Source organism: Bidens hawaiensis, unplaced genomic scaffold, assembly GCF_021521415.1.
Source record: "Bidens hawaiensis isolate Kalapana, Puna unplaced genomic scaffold, B.hawaiensis_p1.1 tig00023837_1, whole genome shotgun sequence".
Lineage (NCBI taxonomy): Eukaryota > Viridiplantae > Streptophyta > Magnoliopsida > Asterales > Asteraceae > Bidens > Bidens hawaiensis.
The window spans coordinates 328,698-348,183 of NW_027493752.1; positions in this window are offsets into that span (position 1 = coordinate 328,698).

Genomic DNA, 19,486 nt, shown 5'->3' on the forward strand with positions numbered 1-19,486 from the left:
CTGTGGCAATTTCAGTAGGATACCTAATCCTGTTCCTCTTACATTGGAAGCTCCATCTGTAAAGAGGACCCAAGGATTCTTGGTTTCTTCTAATTGCTGGACTTCTAGATCAGCTTTCTTTTGCATATCACTGCTGAAATAAGCCACAAAGTCTGCTAGTTCCTGTGACTTGATGGCTGTTCTGGGCTCACTCTGAATATCATACGCACTTAGTTTCACAGCCTACTTGGTCATTCTACTTAGATCAGAACAGCACTGATTGCATTACCTGACACAGCTAAGTACAGAGACAGCGGCTCACCATCTATTGGCTTCATCAAAGCAGGCGCCGAGGATAGATAATCCTTAAGAGCCTTTAGTGCATCTTCATGCCTTTGAGTCCATTAAAACTTTTTATTTTCCCTCAAGATATCATAGAAGTCTTTGCACTTCTCTGAGGATCTGGAAATGAATCTGTTGAGAGTAGCTATTCTTCCCGTCAGTCTCTAGACTTCTTTAGCATTCACAGGAGACTTTAAATTAATGATGGCTTCTATTTGCTCGGGGCTCGCTTCTATTCCCCTTTTGGTCACCATGTATCCTAGAAACTTTCCAGCCTTAACACCAAAATGGCATTTTGACGGGTTCAGTTTCATATTGTACTGATCAAGGATATTGAATGGTTCTTCAAGATCTCTAAGATGATCCTCAGCCCTTTTCGACTTCACTACCATATCATCTATGTAGATTCCATGGTTTTACCTAACTGATCCTTGAACATCAAGTTGACCAATCTTTGATATGTTGCCCCTGCATTTCTTAGTCCGAACGGCATAGCAATATAACAATATATTCCGGTAGGAGTCATGAATGCTGTATCCTCTTGATCAGATGGTTCCATCTGAATTTGTTGAAATCCAGAGGAAGCATCTCATGCCCTGCTGTTGCATCCACCATGGAGTCTATATGTGGTAACTGGAAAGGATCCTTGGGGCATGCCTTGTTTAAATCGGTAAAATCGACACACACCCTCCACTTTCCATTCTTTTTAGAAATTACAACCACATTAGCCAACCATCGAGGATACTTAACCTCTCTGATCATACCGGCCTTAAGAAGTTTTTCAACTTCCTCTTGTATGATCGCGTTCCTCTCAGGAGAGAATTTCCTTCGCTTCTGATGGACGGGTTTAATAGAATAATCAAGGCCCAACTTATGAGTAATTACCTCCTTAGAAATACCTGTCATGTCTGAATGTCTGAAGGCAAACGTGGATTTTCATTACTTTAGGAAGGATACTATATCCTTCTCGATCTCGTCAGGGATACAGGATCCTAGGAACACCTTCATGTCTGGATCTTCAGGATCTAAAGATACTTCTTTCACATCTCTCTCCTGAGTTTCCAGCACGTCCCTAGGATGTTGCTGTAATTGCTATGCTATCATTTGTTTAGCTGTCGTCTTCATTGATGAAGAATAATATTTCTTGGCTTCTACTTGGTTACCATCTATCCTTACTACTCCCCAAGGAGTTGGTAGTTTGATGCACTGATGGTAAGTAGAGGCTACAGCCTTCATTCCATGTATCCAAGGCCTGCCAAGAATAACGTTGCAACAAGAAAGACTGTCAATACCACAAATATTTTGGTAAGAGTTTAACCCTTTGATGTATATTGGGAGTTTGATGTCCCCCAATGTTTTCTTGGTTTCACCACTGAAACCCACTAATACCAACGTTCTTGGGATGATTTCTGAGTCCGGGATGTTCATTTTCTGTAGTACGTCATGTTGGATGATGCTGACCGAGCTTCCACCGTCGACTAGGATCCTGCGTACACAATGGTTAGCAATAAAAAAAGTTATAACCAAACCATCGTGGTGAGGATCCTGGATGCTTGTCTTATCTTCTTCGTCAAAGAAGATTCTTTTGTCCGTCATCAAAGTAGTGGATATGACTGGTCGGTCTCCGTTCTCCAACTTTGTTTCTTTGGCGTGTCTTTTTGCTGAGGAGAAAGAAGTACCGCATATATCTGAGCCACTGGAGATGAAGTTGATTACTTGTGCATCTCGTGGGGGCGGAGTTGCTTTCTGTGGTACATCTTCAGGATCTTGGATCTTAGACTTTTTTCTTCCCAAGAGCTCTTTGAAATGACCCTTTCTTAGGAGGTATCCAATTTCCCTCCTTAAACCAATACAACCTTCTATCTGATGGCCAAAGTCTTCATGGAATGCACACCACTTGGACTTGTCTTTGAAGGATGTTGCTTTATCATTTTTTCGAGGCCACCTTGCTTTTTCTCCAAGATCCTTCATGGCACAAATCAAACCATGGGTATCAACATAGAAGCAATACTCGGAAATACTTGGGTAGTCCTCATCATCTTCTCCTTCTTCAACTGCCCAGACATTTTGATTGTTGGATTTTGAGTATGGCTTTGAGTCGTTGTTCCTGAATGAGGATCCTTGTTCCTGGTTAGGTGACTCTTGTTTCGTTGGAGCTCCTAACCATTCTTGGATCTTCTTGTCGTCTTCTAGTCTTATAAATCTGAGTGCACTGTTTCTGACTTCATCAAAAGTCCTGCATGGAGTCATCACAAGATCATCATAAAATGGGGAGCCCTTTTGAAGTCCCATCTTGAATTCTTCAACAGCCGTAGCCATATCAAGACTAGGGATCTCTAGGGCCTCCCTGCCAAACCTTGTAACAAAATCCCTAAGGGATTCATTATAAGGTTGGAAAACTCTATACAAATCACTAGTTAACTTCTCAAATTTCCTACTACAAGAAATTTGGCTGTTGAATAGGTTAACTAAATGCGAAAAAGAAGTGACAGAATAGGGAGGAAGACTTAGCAGCCATTTAAGTGCAGATCCTGTTAGTGTGGATCCGAAACCCTTGCATAGACATGCTTCCTTGAGTCTTTCAGGAATTGGATTGATCTCCATCCTCTCCATATATTGAGCCATGTGCTCTTCCGGATCAGTGGTCCCATCATACACCTTCATGTTGGGGGGTTTGAAAGCGTTTCAGGACTTCAGTATCACAAATAAGTGGAGCAAATCTGGACAACTTATGGCTCCCTTCTGGTATTTCAAGAATTGGACGGACCACTCCTGGCACGCTGGATATCATATCTTTAAGCTTCTGAAGTTCCTTAGCGGCCAGGTTGATACCTGTATCCTGCATAGAGCCAAGGTTAGTGTCTAAGGATATATGATTATACATGTTACCTCTCGGTTGATTGAATGTTGGTATCCCAGAAGTGTAGCCAAGATAAGAAGCATCTGCTATAGGAGTTGGTCCACCATAGGCAATGGTTTGCATGGGGATTATTTCTCCTTCATGAACCTTTGAGGATCTTTAATGTTGCACCCCTGAGGATCCTTGATTCTGCCATAAGGATCCTTGAGGTTGGGAGCTGAAGGATCCTTGGTGATACATCCCAAAGGACCCTGGTTGAAGGAACGATGATCCTTGAGTTTGCTGACCCATGGGTCCCTGTTGAAGGATAGATGATCCTTGTTGAAGGAACGAGGATCATTGAGTTTTCTGACCCATAGATCTTGGTTGAAGGATAGATGATCCTTGCTGGAAGATGGAGGATCCTTGAGTCTGTTGAGCCACGGATCCTGGAGTAGTGAAATCCAGAATCCTTGGTATCAAAGGAGTCTCATCCTCCAGTGGTCTCTTTCTTTTCTTGATATCTTCAATTTCACGAAGGATTTTCTGATTAGTCTTGTTCTGCTGCTCCATGTATGTTTTAACCTGTGAAAACATAGCAGAAACATCATTGTTAGAGTTAACCACCGATGTGGCAGCAGTGGTCTTTGAGCTCTGGAAGACTGGAATTTGTGTCTTGTTTCCAGCAGCAGCAGCCCGTGATACTCCCGTAATTGGAGGAGGCATCGGCGGAAAAGTATTTGATGAGAGAGAAACCGAAGATGGCATGTTTGTTGAAGCAGAGGTTGATTGAGAGGCCATTGATAGTAATATGGGTAAGAAAGTTTGAATATTGATAAGGTATTTTCTGGATTATAGCACCAATTGCCGCGCCAAATTGTTTTGGACAAAAATCACTCAAGGATAATGTATCCAAATTCGTAATTGTGAGGTCTAGTGCTATGATGATAATATTGAATGTGTAATCAAAATCTTGGTGAACACAATGATTTGATCAAGAGGGAAAAAGCCCTTAACAAAAATAGTCTTACTTCGGTCAAAACTTATCAAGGTAATCTTTGGTAAAATAACTTCGGTCAAGGATTAATAAGATAATCTTTGGTTGAATTACTTTAGTCAATGATCAACAAGGTAACCTTTGGTCGATAAGTATATGATTATCGTGGTCTCCGGCACAAAAAATCCTCGGACGGTGAAAACTATCACCGTCGATTATATTAATAATAAAAGGTGGTTACAAGTATTGTGGAGTATATGATCGAGATTACAAAGTAAACTAGTGCGTAGAGAGAATGTTTGCTTATGCTCTAGTGTGTGTGTTCGTACATGTCTTTAACCTAGCTGATCATATCTTCATTATATACAAGAAAAGAATAACAAATATCCCTAATTTAAGCCGTCAATCAAGCCATTCCATAATTTTGATTTTTTCCTTCATTATCACGCGGTATATTAATTAGATTGCGAGATTATAGCTTTGACTTGGTCATTAGCCGCTATACTTGCCAAAAATATCAACATAACAAAGGAAAATCGTTAATAAGCAATAAGTACTGAGGATCACTGATCCTGACGTATTTATGGAACTCTTCAGAAGGATAATTGATCCACAAACGTCAATATCTTCTTGACTGCAAGTTAGTGGATAGACTGAGTCTTCTAACCGTTATACATGCTAAATATAAGACTACACATGAGAACAACCGTTAATAAATAATAAGTACTGTGGATCCTTGATCCTAACGGGATCTGGAACACACGCTAAGGATAACTGATCCAAAACATATGCCAGGATAACATATCCACAGTGTCAAATTTCTGTGCACTAACAATAAGGTGTGGTTAAAGCATTTGATGAGAAAGATAATCCTTCACACTTGATTAAACCTGAACTAATTGAAAGTATTTTTCAAAGTGAGACTTCAAGCTTGAATGAACTTGAAAAAACTTTTGAAAAATATTAATTGATCAACAAGACTAAATCCAAATGAAAAGTGGAAAATCAAGTAAAGTTTGTGGAACCCATGAAATTTGTAAGTTCAACTGGAACGGATACACTTCAGATTTTTTCAAATTGTTCTAATATTGAGTTTTATGAAAAGAAACGTCTTAATCAAATGGGTAATTCTAAAGTAAAGGTTGCATATTTTCAACTCGAGGATTCACATGATGATGTTGATTCACCACACACCTTTGTGTATATGAATACTTGATTCTCATGTGGTGAACGTGGTCACGTTGTAAGAAAATGTGTATCTAGGTTTAGAATGACTAAAACCCTTAACCAAGGAATTATTTCCCCTGGTTAAGAAGATTTTGAAAGAAAATCTCCTCAAGTCAAGCTTGATGACACTCATAATATGTTTCATGATGTTAATCCATGAAAGGCTGTGCATGTTAACGTAAAACAGTCTAATATGATAACCAAATCATTTGACCCTGTTAAACCGATTTGTAATAACAAGGATTCAAATGTGATTAAGGATGCATATCTTAGAAGAAAGTTAAAGAAACCATTGACTTATGTAGTTTCCCCCGAGGCGTCGTCGATCGATACGAGATCCGCACGAGGTCTTGGAGTGCGGAATCCTCCTAGACTCGTTAATGGTGTACAAGATGAAGAACACAAACACGTACACGAACAAATACACGAACAAATACAAGAACGGGATAATCAAATCTGCAGATTCTTATATAATAATCAAAACACGTTACATACCGTAACCAAACAGAAAACACGACTGACCCGAGGTGAGCTCTACCTCGGGTCATCTCACACGACTCTCCTTGTCTCTTACTCTCTCTAAACAAACAAACTGCTCAAAACACACACTAATTTCTGGATTCACTAAACCTAAACAAGACACACGTATATATATATAAAACATTCTCGGGCCTGGGCTTCAGTAGGCGAAGTTGTGCTAACTTCGCCTATGGCGAAGTTGTTCTAACTTCGCCTAAGGCGAAGTTGTGCTAACTTCGCCTGTGGCGTTCCGCTGGTCAGAATTGCATAGCGACGGTCACAAAATGCACCAACAGTCTCCCCTTTGACCGTTGCTCTCAATTCTAACAAACACAAAAGATCATCTGTTACACGACATGCACCAACAGTCCCCCTCTTAACTGATGATCTTCTGTTTGCAGTCAACCAGCCGTGTCTGAATCTGTCCTGTAGCTTCACAAATCTACCAATCACCCAGCATCTTCCATATCAGATCTCCCCTTCAGTGTAAGCTTCTCCGACTATAATGATTGAGGTCTTTGAAATGCATGCATCCTCGTGCCAATAGATCATCTCAACCAATCACGTGAGTCCATCCGACTTCACCAACACGTGAAGTTGGGCTTCCTCCACAACTTCACCAACTCGTCGGCATACGATAAGGTTTAATCTTCAACTACTCAACATCAAGTGATCAATTTCATCACAAAACCACCTTGACAGAATCTAACACATGACCATTAATTAATCCGAAGCATCTTCAATCACCAGGGATAACGATCAAGAACATAAACACTTTAATTCCCGATTAAATCCAACTTGTTCCAGAATTTTCACTCTAATAAATAAGCATCACGTTTCAGGATCCAATTCTCGAACGCCTTGAAAATAACATAAATAATATGCTCTGACCGCAATCCAGTAATGACGAAAACCTTCAGTTCAATTTGACTTTCTTCAGTTGGTCAACCTCGAAAAACAACAATTTCATTGCCCACAAACACCCGAATATGTGTCAATATCCAGTTTCAAACAATATCTCATTCACAACCTCAACTCCAAATCCAGAGTTGACACGTATTTGTTCACACGTAAGACCAAGAGATAACAAGATCACTCGTTGACGGAACAACATCTTCGGTCTCACAATAATCGTGTACACCGGGCCATACAGACGAAAACACCAAAATACTCTTTTTTTTTTTTTTTTTCTCGTTAACTTCGCCTAAAGTTAACTTCACCTGTTCATAACTTCGCCTGGCTATAACTTCGCCAGACCTTATATCTTCACTGAAACCCTACGAACAGTGACGGCAACTTCGCCTGATGAACAATAACTTTGCCTGCGGCGCTGTTCGGCCAGAAACGCACAGAAACGTGCCAGAAACACCAAAACGCAGATCTCGAACCATAGCATAAGAGCCTAAGGCTCTGATACCACATGTAGTTTCCCCCGAGGCGTCGCCGATCGATACGAGATCCGCACGAGGTCTAGGAGTGCGGAATCCTCCTAGACTCGTTAATGGTGTACAAGATGAAGAACACAAACACGTACACGAACAAATACACGAACAAATACAAGAACGGGATAATCAAATCTGCAGATTCTTATATAATAATCAAAACACGTTACATACCGTAACCAAACAGAAAACACGACTGACCCGAGGTGAGCTCTACCTCGGGTCGTCTCACACGACTCTCCTTGTCTCTTACTCTCTTTAAACAAACAAACTGCTCAAAACACACACTAATTTCTGGATTCACTAAACCTAAACAAGACACACGTATATATATATAAAACATTCTCGGGCCTGGGCTTCAGTAGGCGAAGTTGTGCTAACTTCGCCTATGGCGAAGTTGGTCTAACTTCGCCTAAGGCGAAGTTGTGCTAACTTCGCCTGTGGCGTTCCGCTGGTCAGAATTGCATAGCGACGGTCACAAAATGCACCAACAACTTATATTCAAGTGAAACCTAAGATTATCGTTTGTGAAAAGGAAACAAAATAGGAGCCCAAGACTGAGGCCCGGTCTGCCTTTTTGAACTAATCATTTACCTTGTTGTGCAGAGTTCATCGAAGACTCTTTTAGGTGATAAATGGATTTTGAAAAGTGGATGCTCTCGACACATTACTGGCAACCTTAATCTTCTTTCAAATGTTAAAGACATTCAAGTGGGGATTTGTAGCGTTTACTGATAATAAGGGTGGAATGATAATAAAAGATGGAGAAGTCTCGAAAGGTCATATTACATTTGAGCGACTTAATTATTGTGACAAAGTGGATCACAATATGTTGAGCGTGTCACATATTTGTGACAAGAAGTTTACCATTTTATTCACAAACAACGAATGCGTTATTCTTCAACCATGTTTCTCATTCCGGAAGATATGGTTGTCATGAAAATCTCCTAGATCAAATGATATTTTCTTGGGATGAAGAAATGACATAAGGAAGGTATTATGCTTTCCCAACAAGGTTATCTTCCAGAATTCCTCTTAAGTGTTAGACCGAGCAAGGTTCACTTTGTCTAGCAAGGTTGTTCTTCAAGTCAAGCAAGGTTTGTTTCCTAGCAAACTCTTAAGTAAACCAAGCTGAAAACAAGTCTTTTGGAAGATCTAGGAAGGTTTATTCATAATAAACAGTGGTCCCAGCAAGCTTGAAGGAAGTTGATAAAGAATTTACTTAAGGACTTCTAACGAGCAAGGTTCTTAAAGCAAGCTACTGTGTTACCCACACACTTAAGTTTGTTCAATAAGTTAAAGTTAACAAAAGGTTGAAGGGATCTCTGAAGAACAAGTTTGCTCGTAGGACTATATCGAATAAAGTTTGATATGGTCAAGAGGATTAAGTCTGCTAGATGAATATTTTCTAAGGAAAATATTCTCAGTAAAGCTTGCCCGAAGAACTGTTCCCCAACACACTTTATGGTTACCAGGTCTGCTCGATGAAGACAAAATTTGTAAAGCTTGCTCGAAGACCTGTTTACACTTAGGATAATTTGTAATATGTTTGAATATGATTTGTATCAATCAGTAGGGTTTCTAGAAGGAATTTCAGGTGTCAGGGCAGACCTAAAAATGGAATAATTTAGGGCACGCCTATGACACAAGAGAGAGACCTCATAACACGCATGAAATTGTGATTTGATGGCTGACTCACTCCTATACGGAAATCTTCCAAGAATCCAAACATTCCACCTTGAAACGCTAATTGATTTTTGTTTGTATCTGTCATAATATAAATGGAAATATTTTGAGTTACATTGTGTGTTTGTTACCTTATTGTCTCTAAAGCAACATTTAGGGTATGTTTGGTTGGAAGTAATGGAAAGAAGAGGGAATGGAATGAACAAGAATGAAATGGATCATTACCATTCCTTTGTCTTGTTTGGTTAACCAATGAGAATGAAATGAATAATTACCTTATATTGTTTGGTATCCAAAAATATTTGTAGGAATGAAATAGAAATAATAAAACTATTCCTATCCCAAAATAGATTTTTTTTACAAAAAAAACAAAAAAAAAACCCTGAAATGGCGATGGTGGTGGTGGTATCTCCGGTGACAAAAATGGTGGCAGTTAGGCCGGGTGGTTTTGGTGGTGAGGGTGGCGGTAGTAGCATTCGTAGTGTATGGTAGGGTGGTTGTCAGGCAGCGGCAATAGTGGTGGCGGTTATGGTCAGGTTGCGGTGGTAGCGCTCGTGGTAAGGTGGTGGCGACAATGACGGTCAGGTGGTGGTGGTGGTGGAGGTGGTGGCTACGGTGATGGTCAGGTGTTGGTGTCGATGGTAGTGGTGTGGTTGTTGTTAGGTGGTGGTGGTGGTGAAAAAGTAGCGTGAGGGAGGAATGGAATGAAAAAAGAGATGGGGGGGGGGAGGGGGTGGTAAGGAATGGTTTTGATGGAATGGGATTTCATGTGTAATGGGATTTCATGTGTAATGGATGATTCCATTCCATCGAGTAACCAAACACCACTTTCTTTATTCCCACGTAATGAATCATTCCATTTCCCCTGTCATTTCTGCATATCAAACGCTACCTTAGTGTGTTAGTGTTTCCGCCATTTATACTCTATTGTTCTTACCATAAATAGTAAGTCTATAACTTTATTGTCAACACTTATGTGTGGGTTACGACAGTGAGTGAATGATCTATCCATAGAGAGATTCGTGACCGACATATTTAAGTACTTGATATGGGTTATATTGTATCATCCTCTTCTACTGCTATGTGTTTTTGTCTCGAAAGCAACCGAGAATGACACAATCTTGTGGCACAGGCGAGTGATTCACATTCACAAGATGAACCATTTAATGGAGAATGATTTGGTGAAAGGTGTCTCGTTGAAGAACTTCAAATTGATTGATAACTGTGCTGCATGCAAGAACCGAAAACATAAGAAGAAATCACGCCCGTTAAATAAGATCAACTCTGTTGATACTCCTTTGGAACGACTTCATATGGATTTGTTTGGTCCAACGTTCGAGTATTGTTGGAGATTTGTATTGCCTAGTCGTTACCGACGACTACTCTAGATTCTCTTGGGTGTTATTTATGAGTAATAAGATCAGACACCAGTTCTCAAACAAAATTTGATCACCAAGATCGAATCACTTTTCAAACATAAAATGAGAAGCTTTCAAAGTGATAATGGAATGGGGTTCAAGAAGAACGTTTTATCCTTTTTCTGAAACACCAAGATCGAATCACTTTACAAACATACAGTGCTCCGTATGTGCCACAACAGAATGATGTGGCTGAGATAAAGAACAAAACATTGATTGAAACAACTCGAAAAATGTTGGCGGATTCTAAGCTTCTATCCAATTCTGGAACGAGGCTGTGAATACTGCTTGCTATACATTGAATCATGTTCTAACGGTTAAAAATCTCAAGAAAAAAAGTTATGAGCTATTTATTAATTGTAAGCCGAACCTTCGATTCCTTGAATCATTTGGGTGTCCGTGCACCATGCTTAAACGTGAGGCAGGTAAATTTGAAGAATAGGTGATTGAGGGTTACTTTCTTTGGTACGCTTCTCCCAATAAACTTGTATTTAACTTCTCTTCTGGGTGTGTAGAGGATTGGTATTGTAACACCCCGTAACCGCAGCGGAAACGTACACGGGATGCAACAGACACGTCTGATATCAACAGCATTGCTTATAAAGAAAACACCACTACATTAATTTAAACGAATTACATTGTTCCGAGTTTCGTTACCATCTAGGCGTTATCACATAAGTTTTACCGATAGTACATTAACATATTTAATGCAAAATATAGATCATTAATCTTCCACAAAATAGCACACATCATCAAGCACGTATCACTCATTCCAATTTGGGTGTACCTAGAAAGCATGTAAAGAAAACGGGTCAACTACGAATAGTTGGTGAGTTTCACTAATTTAAGTAAACCATGACAAATCATTTTAATAATCATAAATTAATGATGTAATTATGCTGAGCCTACAAGTGAAAATTCTGTTAACCCAGAAACACATTTAATAACCTCTGGGGACACTGTTAACCCAGAAACACATTTAATAACCTCTGGGGACACTGTTAACCCAGAAATACATTTAATAACCTCTGGGGACACTGTTAACCCAGAAATACATTTAATAGCCTCTGGGGACACTGTTAACCCAGAAATACATTTAATAACCTCTGGGGACACTGTTAACCCAGAACACTGTTTCGGGCCTTACAATATTAGCAACTCAGACAATTACCATCTTAATACATTACCGTACGATTCCCGTACAATAAACATTATATAAATACATTCATTTCCATGCGATCGGCATGTACTTAAACACTTTGATAAAAAAAAAACATGCTTTCCGCCCCGGGAAAATATTTAAAACAGTTCAATAAAAGGGGCTCGTGAAACTCACCTTTTTGGTGAGCAGAGATGTAATACTGGCACGGCTACCTGTCCGGATCTGTAATACGATCCCTAAGTCGTTACTACACAATTTCTATTAATATAACTTAAATTCGTGTTAACCGGTACGTCCGGGGACACTGTTAACCCAGTACCGTACACGATCCGGGGACATTGTTAACCCCGATACACTTCTTAGGACTTAGATTGTGATATCACTTAGAGTTCTTTAGTCAAAACTACCATTAGTTTGTTTTCACGTTTTGCGTGCCTAGCACGGTTATTCGCCTTTATGTTTTCAAAAATGAGTTTGGCCACATACGACCCGAAAATACTTGTTATTGATATTTTAATTAAAGTGGTGAAATTAGAGCTCGGTTTAGACACCCCGTTTGGCCGCGGGGCCCGTTTCCGTCTTTAATATACCGGAAACGACTAAATCGGGTAGAATTACCCAAATCATCCGAATTACTTTCGGATGATTTATTTTTACTTGATTTACTCAGTTTCATGAAAATAGTCCATTTTTAGGGTTTTTATACACCAGTCAGCTCGCTTAGGCGAACTTTGCCGGTTTACGCGTTTTAAGCTTTAAAAGTTTGTTTTTATGTTCTGTTTAGCACAAATAATTATCCGTTTAGTCTCGGATCTTGAAATTTTGCACAAATTAGTTTTTGACAGTAAGGAATTTTATAAAAATATTTTCAGAATTAATTTTTATATTTAACATTTATTTATCTATTTTTAAACGTCATTTAAACACCAAATATGTCGAAAATACCAAACGACCTTAGAAAAATCCCAAATTTTTCTGGGATGACTCCTGCCATTCACATAGTTCGCAGTAATTTTTACAGAACCAAAAACTCATTTTTCATGCTATTTTTTCCAAAACCGAGCTAGAAAACCCTAGATCTCGTTTTACCGAAAAGCCTACTTAGACTTCTCCAATGGAGCTAAAATTTTGTGTGTGACTTTTATATGTTATAAAAAACGTATCTAAATTTTTCCAGAATTTTTCATGATGTTTAGCTATTTTTCACCATTTTTAGCCAAAACCGAGCATTAAATTCACCAAATATTCATCCTTTATCCAAAAATTACCAAAATTTCACAGATCTCATATTTTCATGTGTATATCATCTCTGTGAAATTTCATGACTCATCTCTAAGTCTACCACAATCTGTCCAAATCTTACAAATCATACGAAAAACCGAACTACCTTGTGTTTCTAGCTTTAGATCGCAAAGATCTTGCTTTGTAGCCTTTGCTAGCAACTAGATACAACACCTACAAGCACAACAAACACCACACCAAGCAAGTTATACCCACAATCAAGCCATTTCTTTCATGGTTTCGGTTAAGACATCAAAACAAAGATTTTAACCGTAAAAATTCGTTTTTGACTCTTTTAACTCCTTTCTTGGACCAAGATCCCTTGTATAACTTGTATACATCACTTGATCATGCAAGAATCGGTTTCATCTCGGGTTTTCACCCATTTTTCATTTGAAACCTCATTTTCTCAAGATTATGGAATCAAAACTATGAATTAATCATTATAACCATGTTTTTACCTTGTGTTTCTTGCTTAAAAATCAAGGATTTAGGATGAATGTATGTAGGGTTGAGAGGATTTGGAGAGTTGGGATGTTAAAAAAAGAAAATGAAGTGTGTGTGTGTACCCATGGACCGATCGGTCCATGTATGTGTGGGGGGGGGGGCACATCTCCAACCATGCCACACATTTGGATTGTGTAATCCGGATAATGTTGTGGATAATCTGGTTCAGTTCGTTTTTCGGTTAAACACTTAATTCGGCTTAAAACGAGGCTAAAACGGTCGTTTTTCGGCTTAAAAATAAAATTTATATAAAACAGATTTAAAATCTTTAAAAACTTAAACGATGACATTTATTGACTCAACACATCATATTGTCGGTCATTGTGCATCTTTTTCGGCTTGATCGATCGTCTCTTGCTTGGTTTGATGTTAAAGGTTTCGTTTAACGTACCGACGTACTAATAAATCAAAATCCTTATTCTGTGCTATAATTCACTTATCCCGAAGCCTTAATACTTCGTAAACCTTACTAAACATCATATATTTCATCTATGACGTAATCCCCGATTCGTTCGGGTTTCAATAACCGTTCATCGGTTAATCGTAATTCCAATACGACTAACTGTACATTCGAGTATAATTCGTACTGGGAATCTTATATACTCGTACAAACACATTATAATTCATATATTTAGTATTAAATAACACATAAATGGTATATTCCGGCTAGGGTATACCTGAATTTGCCGGAATCGTTACATTCTCCCCCCGTTATAAAAATTTCGTCCTCGAAATTTTACGCATCAACTACTTCCTTTTGCGGAAATAGGTAGGGGTATTTCTTCCGAAATTCGTCATTTCGTTCCCAAGTATATTCTGGGCCTCGTTGCGAGTTCCATCTAACTTTGACCAACGAGATCTTATTGTGTCTAAGTTGCTTGATTTTCCCGTCTACTATTTCTATGGGCTCCTCTACAATGTTGAGCTTATCATTTATTTGGACACCCTCTAAAGGTAACACCGATGTCTCATCCGACAGACACCTTTTCAAGTTCGACACGTGTCGGACCGGTGCGGGACACGGTTTCCCAACGATTCACGGGGCAACGTGTTAGAGTGCGGAATCCTCTAACACGGCGATTCGGTGGTGATCAACAACGCACGGTTACGATTCCTAAGACGGTTTGACACCTAGGGACGGAGGAAAAGACCGACACGACGAAGATGGGCAGAGAGGATTTTCGGCAGTAGCAGGTTCGTGACTGTGTGTAATGTGTGCTCTCCCTTGTGAAATTTCCTAAGTTTCGTTTATATATCGTATACTGATTCGATCGAATGAGTATCTCATTCGATCGAATGAGTCCTGGTTCGATCGAATCAGTCACTAATTCGATCGAATCAGTTTCTTTTGACATTTTCAGTCCGTTAACTTGGTTTCACGATCGTTATTTTCATATCGAACCATCCTGATAGAACTGGGGACATACACATGACATTTCATGTCCTAACAAACTCCCCCTTGGAGCCAGTTCTATTTACTTATAATCAATCGAGTTCTCTTGCTCGATCGTAACTCCCCCTTGGAGTTATCTCACTCTCTCTTTTCTCAAAGCTAGTGGTGCGCACGTTGCATCCACGAACTCCTTTCTTCATGAAGTTCTCTCAAGATCAAATGGTTCAGTCAGTCAGACTTACCATAGGTTCCGCATATCCTGAGAAGCTGTCAATTGGAATTTTAGATAAACATTTAAGCACAATCTATCACAATGTTCCAAAACAAATTACATTCAACTCAAGAACAATTACAATCAGAAGATTAAACCTTGAATTACAACAAGAAACAAAATAAACATGACAATTAAGCTTCAGTTTCTTGTGCATACTTCTTCTGTTGCTCTTTCCAGTTTGATCCTGCATGTATGTCATAGGCAAAGCAAATCCTAATGACATTTCTATACGTTAATGCTTGCTCTCTGTCTTCGGGGGCATAAAGAATCTCTGTCTTGTATAGTGTATAGACATCCTCCCGTGACAAGTTTGTGAGCCACATAGGATCAAATATGCGAATTGTGCTCCAATTTCCATTGTCGTTGAGCACGATAACTGCTTCATGCAGTCTTCCATCATAGTACCAATGCCTGAATGCTTTGTAGAAGTCCTGCTTCATCTTTCTTAGAGGAATCTTCTTCATCGTGAGTGGTGGCATGTACTTCAAGATAATCATTGGCCTGTTGGTGATCGGATCGATCTCCTTTTTACTTGTATATCTCTTTGGCCTCTGTGGAGTGATCATCTTCCATTTTGAGTTGTATTCCTTTCGCAATACACTCTGATAGTACGTGGCAAATGGAGATGAACTGGCGTAAAGCATATCAAGATAGTTCAGACGGTTTAGATCATAAGTAGGAAGAGTCTTCAAGTCAGTGATACGTTGAAAGTACTCAACCCCTTTTTCTCTCTTGATAGCAATGCAATTAAGATCCTTCAGACACGCCCAAGCAATAATCTCTCCTGAAGTTCTACGACCCTTCATCTTATAAGACGTTGTGTGAGGAATGGTCGGCTTTGCTTGTCGTCTGGACCTTATCTTCTCAAGAATAGCGTTGAAAGCTTTCTTGCATTCTTCTGTTTTCTCAACGAATTCGGCTTGATCTGCTTCAGAAGGCTGTTTCATTGTGTTTGACCTTTTGTCAGCCTTCTTCTGTATTTCCTCCTCTGTTACATTTTGGAAGAAACTTGCAGAGTTAGGAAGATTGTCAGTTTGAGACGTGTAGTATTCTGGATATTCTTCCTGTGTCAAGTCTTCCATTTCAACTTCATCAAATTGAGAGGGATCAGCGGCCGTAGATGATGTTGAGTCAGGTGTAGCAGCCGAAGAAGATGTTTGTTCTGTTGAAGGCAAAGCCAGATACTTGCCTGTTTCTTCATTGTATAGCTCAAACATTTGTTCCAGTTCTTCTTCTGTGAAATTGTGTGAAATTTCACCTTCTTCCAAGTCTCCACTTGCGAAGTTTTGCTGCTCATATGGATTGTCCAGTAAAAACGTGAAATATTCCGCTGCTGTTTTTGATTGCAGCGGTTGGACATTAAACGGATCAGCATCACCTTCACCTCCATCATCAGAAGAGTCCAGTTCGTCTGTGTCCACATCGACATTGGTTGGACCTTCCAGACGAAGAACATCTCCTTTCAGCTCGGTCACTTTTGCTTCAAGGCTTAGATTTGACTCTTTCAGCTTGTTGATCGAAGATCCTTGTTCAGCGACAGTAGCATTTAGCTGACTGTTTTCAAGCCTGAGCATTTCGTTCTCAGCTTGAAGTTTAGCAATCTGCTCATCTCTGAGTCGATTCTGTTCTTCTTGCTCTGTCTTGAACAATAACATCTTCATCATAGCCTTGTGAAGATCAGCAATTTCAGATGCAACCTTTTGAGGTATAGACATTTCCGGTTGAGGTTGAGGAGTAGGTTGTGGTGCTGACTGCGGTGTTGGTGGCTGTGCTGGTTGAGCAGGAGGGGCAGCAGAAGTCCCAACTGATGGTACCATTGAAGGACGTGGTTGATCGGAAAATAAACTCCGATACTTTCTTGTAACCTTCTTCTTCTGCCTCTTTGCAGGCCTTTCTTCAGTCGCATCTATCTCAGCCGGTTGTTTCTCGGCTCTAACTTCTTCACCAGCCTCCAGATCCTCAACATTTAAATACCAATCAGCCTGTTTTTCAGCTTCTGTCCTTGTGTCTTCCGGGACCGCCACCTCCTCAGTGTCAGAATCGTCGCTGGATTCCTGATACGGTAAATTCTCGACGTCTGAATCACTGGCAGCATTTCTCCACTTCCTCTTCGGAGGGGCCCTGTAGGACGGATTGACTATATGCCCGAAGCATCGTTTGAGTGGTGGCCTGGTGGGACGTTCTTTGTAGGATTTGAGACGGTTGAGAGTCTCATTCTTCATGTGGTCCAGTTTCACCACATCACCTTCATTTTCTTTCAGTAGACCCGGTGCTTGAGTATCAACTATCATCTGAACGAACCTCGGGTACTGAAGAAACTTCTCGCTCTTCCCTTGTTTCAACGTGATGTTTTCCACCATATGACCAAACGTCATTTGAGAGAAGTTGTAGGGGCGGTTCATCACTAGAGCAGCTACGGTGAACTGCATGCTTTCCCTCAGCTTGTCAAAGCTAGTTCGTTGAGGCCCCAAGCAATGCATCACCACGTGTGCCAGATACTTGAATTCGGGGCACAGGTTGGCTTTGTGAAGCAGACCGGCATTGAGATCGCCGTCATACTTCATTCTTGCGAAACATCCTCTAGTTGCCGCAGGATGTAATGATGTAGGGTCTGATTCTAAGTCTACAAAGCCGCAGACTTCTCGGATTACCTGGGCAGATATTACGATGGCATGCCCTCTGACCGTGGAGCGAATAACCGACGGCACGACTGTTTTGTCGTGCGTGGCATTCCTCCAGAACTCTTGTTGAATTGACATTATAGGCTCAACGATCCTCGAGATAGGTCCAGAAATCCTTGACCTCTTCAGAAATTTGATAACTGTTGCAAAATCCTTCCCATGGCTAGACTTTTCGTCCAGGAAAGCCACGATATTGTGCTTGATAGACGTTTTGAATGGAGCAACCACTTCTGCAACTTCAGCCATTGAATCTGTAAACTTAAACGTGTTAGAACGAACAGATATCGAAACGACTGAATGCGTTTAAAATTTTCAAATTTTCTGGACTAGTTCGATCGAACGAGCAACACATTCGATCGGGTGAGCTATTCATTCGATCGAATGAGATCTGGTTCGATAACAGACAATCGAATGAGATAGATCTTATCATTTACTTCTGATTCGATCGAACTACTAATCGAATAAGTCACATTCGATCGAATAGACTGATTCGACTCATTCAAGCAGAAGCCCAGAAATGAAGAACACCCGAACCCGGAAAACCAAAACGACCAAAAACCCGATCAAAACACGGTTAAAAACAAGTAAAACTTACATTTTTGTAATCTACGTGAAAAACTGAATAAAGTGATCGGATCAAAAAGAGGGTTTGAGAAAAACAAATTTGAGAGAGAAAATCCGTAATATTTTTCGAATAATTCTGTCCGATCGAATAAGTTTGAATATTTATACTGTTTTTGGACTTATTCGATCGAATGGACTTGTTCGTTTGGATCATTCGATCGAATGAGATTCTATTCGATCGAATGAGTCTCTTCACAACTGTTCGCATTCTCTCACACACTGATTCGATCGAAACTGTCCATTCGATCGAGTTATTCATTCGAATAGCAACCTATTCGATCGATGAGGGAAAACATTTGAAAAATAAATTTTTTAAATTTCTTATTTCCCGTCCATCGATCGTGATGCCTTTGAACCTGCACGAAAACATAAACTTTTGACACTTGGTTAGTTTTCTTAGACATTTTCCAATCCTGAGAGCTTCGTTCCTACAGAACATATAGATCATAATACATTAGTAACAAATGGAAAAATATCAGGCTCAAACATCTTTGGGTTTTCTTGTCACTTCATTCTTTCTTTCATGCACAGCCTGTTGCACAGATGAACATTTAGCAACCTGCATGAAGTTTTCTTTCATTCCTACACACTGGATAAACATTTAGTAGGAACAGACAGGGATCAGACTACCTGTCACGATGATTTCTCATTAAAAAAAAACAGAATAAAATTAAAAAAAATTAATTCAGAATAAAAATCTTTTTGTATGTTTTTTTTTTTTTTTATAATATTCAAACTGAAATAATCAACTGTACAGGATCTATAATAAGAAATCATACAGACGTATATGACTATCTACTGAGACTTTTCGGGAATTTTTTTTTTTTTTTTTTTTTTTTTTTTTTTTTAACAGAATATACGAAGTTAAACAAGACATAATGAATATTCTTTTTGTGAGAAAGATCCGAACAGGAATCATACTAATTACGTGACTGTCACACAGATCCGTGTTTAGCTGTATTATGACATAAAGAAACAGGTTGTGAGCATGTAAATAACTTAAAATGGTTTTCATCGTTTCTGTGATACGAGTTAGGTTCAATTATGTCTCAAAATTTAAGTGGGTAACAACTCAGAGATTATGATGCCTCCTATCTATTCTCAAAGCGTATTTG